Here is a 9,106-nt window from a genome sequence, read left to right as displayed (position 1 = left end):
ACCTAAACCAGTAGAGAGATTGCAGTATTCACATATCAGAACACTCTATAAAGCATAAATATCAATTCTCTCCAAATTGATTAACTACATTTCCAAATAAGATCCTAACATTTTTGGCAAAATTTACAATGGAGTCTAAAATTTATAACGCAAATGCAAAGAACTAAAATATCCAAAGCAATATCAAAGAACAGCTCTAGCAGATATCAAAACTTATATAGCGGCCAGGCATGGTGGCTCACGCCTGTAATCCCAGCCCTTTGGGAAGCCGAGGCAGGAGTATTACTTCAGGAGAGTTTTAGACCAGCCTGAGCAACATAGCAAGACGACATCTCTACAAAAAAATGAAAAACTTAGCCAGGCATGATGGTGTGCACCTGTAGTCCCAGCTGGGAGGCTGGGGCAGGGAGGCTTGGGAGGCTGAGGCAGGAGGATTGCTTGAGCCCAGGAGGCGAAGAATGTGTGCCAGCCTAGGTGACAGAGTGAGACCCTGTCTCTAAAAACATTTGTTTTCAATTTATACAGATATGGTAATAAAGACAAAGTATTATTGGTACAAGAATATTCAAATGGGCCAATAGAATACATATCCCAGAAGTAGACACAGACATCTATAGGCATTTGATTTATTTGTAAAGGTTGCACAGAGCAGTGGGGAAAGTTTTCAACAAATGAAGTTGAATAACTTGTAAATCCCTATAGTAAAAAGCAAAATTTGACGTCTAACACACCCAATTTATAAAATTCAGTTCCAGGAGAATTGTGTATTTAAATGTGAAAGGCAAAACAATAAAACTCTTGGAATAGGGAAATATTTTAACAGGACATACAAAAAATAACACTTATTAAAGAAAAGATTGATTGATTAGATTACATTAAAATTAAGAGTTTTTGGTCATTGAAATCACTGAGAAAATGAAAGAGAAATCATAGAGTAAAAGATATTTGCAATAAAATAACAAAAGGCTTACATCTGGAATATATGAAGAATTCCTACAAGTCAACGAATAATCTACCTGAACATAAAAATGAACAACAGAGTTGAAAACTTCATTAACAAGCAATACTAAGCTATAATTTTAGAATTCAGAGTGGTAGTTACCTTTGGGGAGCAGGGAAGGATACTGACTGGGAGGACACATAGGAGTTGAGTTTCTGAGATACTTGCAATATTCCATTTGTTGATTTGTGTGGCAATCACACAACTCTATTTAGTGAGCTGTTTATTTATTTTACATGCATTTCCCCATATGCATGCTATGCTTCACAGTTTTAAAAGTTAAAAATGGAAAAAATACATCACCAGGAAAGTTACAGAAAACCTTCAAAGCTCAAATGCATACAAAAAGATGTTCATAATCATGAACGATCAGAGAAATGCAAATTAAAACAATAAGATATCACATCTTTTAGACTGGCAGAAACAGCTTCATCATATCAGTTATGGGCAGGGATGTACCTAGGAAACCTCATTCACTAACATTGGGAACATGGACTGACTAGGCCATTCTGTGTGTGTTTGTGTGTGTGTGTGTGTCCTATGACCCAACAACTCCATTCCTCATTATACATTCCAAATAATTTCCTGCAGAGACCCATAAGGAGACATGCATTATTAGAATGTTCAGTACAATGTTATTTGTGGTGACCAGGAATTGGTTCCCATGTGGGGTCTATCACTGAAAATGGCATAGGTGAAATGTGGTAGTTGCACTCCAAGGAGTATCATGCAGAATTAGAAATAACAGATTAGAAACAAGAATGGACCTTAAAAACAGTGCTGAATTTTAAAAGTAAGAAACTGAATGAGATATAACACAATGTCACTCATGTAAACTAAAAATACTTGAACACCAAAACAAGGTACATTTTTCAAGAACGCATAGAAGCTACATGATACACATTAAATATATTTGACTATATGCGCGGAGTAAGGGAAAATGGGAGTACAGAATGGTGATAAAATGAAATTTTTTTATAAACAAGAAAGAAAACTATGAATAGCCATGATCACACACCGAAGAAACTGATCACTGAATTTAGCATCACCAGTAGCAGGACAAATCGATGTAATGTGTATCCTAATATGATACACTAAGGACACAACAGTACTTATGTGTTATTCTTGCCAAACCATGTACAACCTGACTTTAAGCAGAAGGAATTACCAGAAACCCAAATTGAGGAACACTCTACGAAATAACTGGCCTGTACTCTTCCAAAGTGCCAAAGTTATTGAAAAGATGAAGAAAGGCTGAGAAACTGTTTCAGGTTAAAGGAGACTAGAGATATAACAATTCAACGTGGGATCTTAGATTGGATCCTGAACAAGAAACAGAACAACAGAGAGACAAGTGGTGAAATCTGAACACAGTGTGTAGGTTATACTACTATATTGATGTTGATGTTTTTATTTTGATAATTGTAGATACATAAGATATTGTCATCTGGGGAATTGAAGAGTGTGGATACTCTCAATTTTATTATTATTAGATATAATTCTCATATTTTGAAATTCACCCATTTAAAGTGTACAACTCAGTGATTTTTAGTATATTCACAAAGTTTTGCAAGCATCACCAGAACATTAATTTCGTAACATTTTCATCACCCCAAAGAGAAATGTTGTATCCATTAGCATTCATTCCCCACTCTTTCCTACCTCCAAGCCTAGCAACTACTTGTCTACTGTCTCTATAGAATTGCCTATTCTGGATATTTCATATAAATGGAAATACATAATATGTGGCTTTTTGTATCTGGCTTCATTCACTTAGCATAATACTTTTGAGGTTCACCCATGTTGTAGCATGAATCAGTACTTCATTCCTTTTAAGACTGTGTAATAGTTCATTGTGTGGATATAACACATTTTATCGTTCATCAGTTGATGGACATTTCCGCCTTACAGTTATTGTGAATAAGAATAGTGCTACTATGAACATGCATGCACATGTCTTTGAGTACCTGTTTTCAATTCTTTTGGGTATACACATAGGCGTGAAATTTCTTAATCATCTGGTAATGCTATTTAAGTATTTAAGGAACTGCCAAACTTTTCCAAAGCAGCTGTACCATTTTAAACTCCCACCAGTGCTGCCTTTGTATTATTTTTGCAACTATGTTGAAGTTGGAAATTATTTCAAAATGAAAAGTTTTTTTAAAAGAATATAGTCAGGTTGTTGTGCCTCTTCTAGTAAGAGCCAACAGACCAATGTCCATTGCTTCATGGGTCTTACAGAATGAGAGAAAAAACAGTTGAGAAAAAGTGAGAAGACAAGTCCCTGGTCATTTGCACCTTTCCATCTTGTTTTCATGCTTAACACTTTGACATCAAATGTGCAGGTTTCTTCCCCCACACCAACCAATTCTCTGACACCAGCTGAGTGCCCTACAATTTAATTCTGGCACCATCTAACTGGAATCAGTGTCAGATGGCACAAGTTAAGGACTCACAAGACTGTCCCCACTTCAAATGTCAATTCCAAGTTCTGAACCACTTGTATTTCTGACTGGTTATTAATCAGGTGTTCCCACTACTCCCATCTTGTGTTAGATAATTTGCAAGAACAGGGCACAGAACTCAGAAAAAAAATTACTCAATATTAATGGTTTATTATAAAGGGTACAAGTCAGGAACAGCCAAATGGAAAAGATATACAGGGCAAAGTATGCGGGAAAGGATGAGGGGCTTCCATGCAGCCTCCTGGCATGCCATCCCCTTAATATCTCCATGTGTCCACCAACCCAGAAGCTATCAGAACCTCGTAATTCTGGGGGTTCTATGGAAGTTTTATTACATACACAATTGATTACATTATTGGCCATTGGTGATTGCTGTGGTCTGATTGCATCTCTCCAAATTTGTATGTTGAAACTTAATCACCAATGTAATACTAAGAGGTGGGGCTTTTAGGCAGTGATTAAGACATAATGGCAGAGTTCTCATGGATGCAATCAGGGCTCTTATAAAAGCACTTGAGGGAGTGGGGTCTTCTCTTCTGCTCTTCTGCCATGTAAGGATAGTTCATCTCTTTTGCCCTTCCACCTTCCATCATGTTAGGACACAGCAAGAAGGTCCTCACCAGACACCAAATGTTGGTGCCTTGATCTTGGACTTCCCAACCTCAAGAACTGTGAGAAAAATAAATTTCTGTTCTTTATAAATGACCCAGTCTCAGGCACTTTGATATAGCAGGACAAATGAACTAAAACAGAAAATTGGGGTGTTGCTATAACAAATATCTAAAAATGTGGACACAGCTTTGGAACTGGGTAGTGGGTAGAGGCTGGAAGATTTTGAAGGTGCAGGCTAGAAAAAGCATACATTGCCATGAACAGAGCATTAAGGATGATTCTGGTGGGGGCTCAGAAGAGGAAAGCTGTAGAGACAGGCTTTTTTTGAGAGTACCTAAGTTATCGTGATCAAAATGCTGGCAGATATACGGATAGTAAAGGCCATCCTGATGGCCTATAGAAATGAGGAGTGTCTTATTGGAAACCAGAGGAAAAGTCATCCTTGTTGCAAAATGGCAAAGAACGTGACAGAATTTTGCCCACCTCCAAAACTTTATAGAAGGCATAACTTTACGGAAGGCAGAGTGATGAACTAGGATATTTGGCAGAAGAAATCTTTGAGCAAGGTGTTCAGGGTACTGCATGGCTTCTCTTAACTGCTTATAGTAAAATGCAAGAAGAGAGAAATATAGTAAAGATGGAATTTAAAATGAGAGGAGTGGCCAGGCATGGTGGCTCATGCCTGTAATCCCAGCATTTTGTGAGGCCAAGGTGGGTGGATCAATTGAGTTCAGGAGTTCAAGACCAGCCTGGGCAACATGGTGAAACCCTGTCTCTACCAAAAACACAAACAAATTAGCCAGGTGTGGTGGCACATGCCTGTAGTCCCAGCTACTCGGGAAGCTGAGGTGGGAGGATCACTTAAGCCTGGGTGGTCAAGGCTGTAGAGAGCTGAAATCACACCACTGCACTCCAGCCTGGGCAACAGAGCAAGACCCTGTCTCAAATAATAATAAATAATAAAATCAAAGGGGAAGCAGAATTTAAAGATTTGGAAAATTCTCAGCCTGGCCAAGTGCAAAAGCATTCGGAAGAAAACACCAGGGGTGTGAAGTGACCATTTGCAAGGAGATTAGTATGGATAGAAGAAAGTCATATACCGTTCAAGACAATGAAAAGTGACCCTGACCACGGTGAAACCCCATCTCTACTAAAAATACAAAAATTAGCTGGCTGTGGTGGTGCACGCCTGTAATCCAGCTGCTGGGTAGGGTGAGGTGGGAGAACCACTTGAACCTGGGAGGTGGAGGTTGCAGTGAGCTGAGATCGTCCCACTGCCCTCCAGCCTGGGTGACAGAGTGAGACTTTGTCTCAAAAACAAAACAAAAAACACCCTGAAGGCATATCAGAGACTATTGGTGCTGCCTTTCTCATGACAGTCCGGAGTGCCAAGGCCTGGGGCACATAACTAAAACTAGGGACTTAGGGTAACCAAAGAACCTCAGGGTTCACTGCCCAGTGATACCTCATCTCTGCTCCATTTACTTCAGTGTAGCACTCCTCACCCACCTCAGCCGTGGTGCAAGTATGCCTAGGTGTGGCTAGTGCCCCCAGTGTCCACATTATAACTCTCTAGACACACAGAGTGCAAGAGCTGTGGAGGCATGACTAATACCACGTAAGTTTCAGTGGATGACTTGGAGAGCCTCAGGACCAATACAGAGAACTGAGACAGGGATAGTGCCACCAGAGTCCCCAGTGGGGCAATGCCCAGTGTAGCCGTAAGATTGGGACTGCCTCTGAGACTCCAGAACTGCAGAGCCACTGGAGTGTGATCCTAGCCTGAGAGAGCTGCAAACACCCAACTGCAACTTGCAAGGTATTATGTGGGATATGCCCAACAAAACCATGGGAGTGAGGCCCCCCTATGGTTTTGGGGGCTTAACCTCCACTCTAGTGTGTCTAGATAATTCTCAAGCCTTAAGATTTAATGTTGTTTACCTTGTTGGTTTTAGCACTTACTTAGGACCTATTATTCCTTCCTTATTTCCTACTGCTTTGTTTTGGAATGAAAATGTCTATCATATGGTTGTTCCACTGTTGTATCTTGGAAGTATATAACTTGTTTGACCTTATAGGTTCACAGCACAGAAGCAATTTGTCTCAGAATGAACCTTTCCTTGAGTCTCACTCATATCTGATTTAGATGAGATTCTAGACTTTTGAGTTGATGCTGGAACAAGTTAAGATCTTTGGGGCTACTGAGATGGCATGAATATATTTCATACGTAAGAACATAAATTTGGGGGGCCAGGAACCAGACACTATGGTCTGAATGTGTCCTCCAAAATTCATACGTTGAACCTTAGTCATCAGTGTGATAGTATTAAGAGGTATGGGCTTTAAGAGGTGATTAGGCTATAAGGGAAGAGGCCTCACTGATGGGATGAGGGCTCTTAAAAAGGGGCTTGACGGAGTGGGTCCTCTCTCTTCTCCTATGTGAAGACACAGCATTCATCTTCTTTTTGCCCGCTTGTCATGTGACGAAGCAGTAAGAAGGCCCTCACCCAACACTGAGTGCTAAAGCCTTGGCCTTGGACTTCCCAGCCTCTAGGACTGTAAGAAAATAAACTACTGTTGTTTGTAAATTACCCAGTCTCAGGTACTTTGTTATACCAGCATGAATGGACTATGACAGTGATCCATTCAGTTGTCAGAGGTCAGGGGTGGGGTTGAATGTTGACAGTTCCAACCCTCTAATCATACCTTGGTCTTTCTGACAACCAGCCTTCATCCTGAAGCTACCTTGCCACCACCTCTACTCCCCACTAAACCAAGTCGTCTCATTATCTTGTTGGTACACAAAAAGATCCTCCAGAGAGTCCAAGGATCTTAGAAGCTCTTGTGTCAGGAACAGGGGACTAAGACCAAATATTTTAACAAAAGATGATATCAACTCTATTAGTTAGAAAATTACAAGAGTTTTAGGCACTCTCTTCCAGGAACTGAGGGTGAAGAACAAATATGTATTTTTCTTATTATCACAGCATTCAATCTTGCTTTGAGGATCAACCCAATACTTGTACCTGAGAGGTAAATGTAAACTTATCAATGGAATTAGGGAGTTCTTCACACCTGGCACCACTGTCAACACCTTCTCATTTAATGATAGGCAAAGGGACTCAAAGAACATCAGAAGTATAGGACTGGAGGGCTGGGCATGGTGGTTCAAGCCTGTAATCCCAGCACTTTTGGAGGCTGAGGCAGGATGATCACTTGAGCCCAGGAGTTCAGTACGAGTGCACTCCACCCTGAATGACAGAATGAGAACCCATCTCTTAAAAAAAAAAAAAAAAAAAGTGTGAGTGGGCATGGGAGAAGAGAAACTGTCCCTTTGGTAATTATGATTTATTAAACATAACCGTGTTGCACAGAACCACTTATTACTCTTCAAAGCCTGTCAAACATCTCGAGTGGAATGACTTTCTCTTCCTGGGCCACAAAAGCCAGTGGCTCAGGTACAGAATAGATAATAGAACTGATTGGTGAATAGGAAGCCAAAAGACACACACAGAGAACAGTACAGTATTTTAAAAGCTCCAAGTCATTAGCTTTATTTTTACTGAATTCAGCATGGGATGACAAAAATGCATTATATCACTACCATCCATTATTACATGTAGACATTCATCCTTGTATTCTTTATATGTCCATTTTCTACATTCAATACCAATTTAAATTACATGATTTCCTACTAAAAATATGCAGTTCATATAAGCAAGGGCAGATAAATCCTCCTTAAAACATTTTAGTCCTTTATAATTGAGAACTTCACAGTCTTAATGGCTAGTTCTTAAAAAATGTTTATAGGATTAAGTTTAAGAGAGCAGACAGACAAAACACACTGTAAAACTCATATTTCCAGAAGCAAGTTCCATTCTCTTCCTTTCTTCCTGCAAACTGGTGTTTTATCTTTACAAGTTCTCTGTCATTCCATAAGAAAGCTGAACAGTGGTTAAAACATCCAGTTTGCCTAAATTCCTGAGTGATTCAGATTCCAGTGAGACTGAGGGTCATTCATAACAGTTACAAGGCTGTGTGGTAAAGGCAGAACAAAAATAAACTGGGTTTCTGCAGGTAAGTGAGAAGACAGAATGAAGAGGAATAAGGTTGTAAGGCAGCATGATTAGGCTCGTGGGTGCTATGCCTTCTGATAATAATTATGAACAGAAATAAGCCAAAAAGTAAACAACATGTTAAGTGGTCAATCTCTGACAGTTGAGGCAGGGAGAAGGAAGGATGACATTACACCTTATCTCTGGTTTACTAGGCTGGTGTGTGAGACCACTGGGGTGAAATCATATTGAAATCATTCATTGCTGAGGTGATCAGCTTTCTTGCGGTCCTTTCTCTGCACTCTATTCAATGATAAACTCCACTGGTTTATACCTCCTGGAAAGCAGTTATTCAGAAACATTATAGGAGTAGGTGAAGCATCGGTGAGACAGCCAATGGAGAACATGTTTCCAGGTAGCCTGAAACCCAGCAGACAATGTAGCTGTTGCCTAATGAACACAGAAATCTACATTGTATGCCAGGTTCATGCCCCAGACCTGGATGTTCAGCTTGCAAGTAATTCTCACATACTATTTCAACACAATTGCCTACTGCATTCAAGATTTCAAAATTGGCATTTGTCTTTTCTACCACAAGGAAAAGACAACCAACAGTCAGAAATGCTGGCACTTACCTACTACCAATAAAATTCCTTAAACCATCATATCATCAAGTTGTCATTATTTCACCACACCATGTTGAAAATGCCATCTAAAAGTCAAGAGATGAAAAAGCTGGATGGAAGGAAGGTTGGATAGGTACGTGAGTAGGTGGGTAGATGGATGGATGGATGGGAGGATGGATAGATGGATGGATGGGTAGGGGTATGTAGGTAAGTAGATAGATGAATAGATTGATCTATCCAAATGATACCTTTCATAGGGAGGAAAGAGAAAAAAAAGAGGTAAAACGAAAAGAGGTAAGAGGTAAAACATGGATAAATATCCAGATTCCTCCCCGTTGTAGTATTGAA

The sequence above is a fragment of the Trachypithecus francoisi genome, unplaced genomic scaffold (genome assembly GCF_009764315.1).
Source record: "Trachypithecus francoisi isolate TF-2019V2 unplaced genomic scaffold, Tfra_2.0 Lachesis_group6, whole genome shotgun sequence".
Classification (NCBI taxonomy): Eukaryota; Metazoa; Chordata; class Mammalia; order Primates; family Cercopithecidae; genus Trachypithecus; species Trachypithecus francoisi.
Note: the sequence above shows the minus strand (reverse complement) of the source record.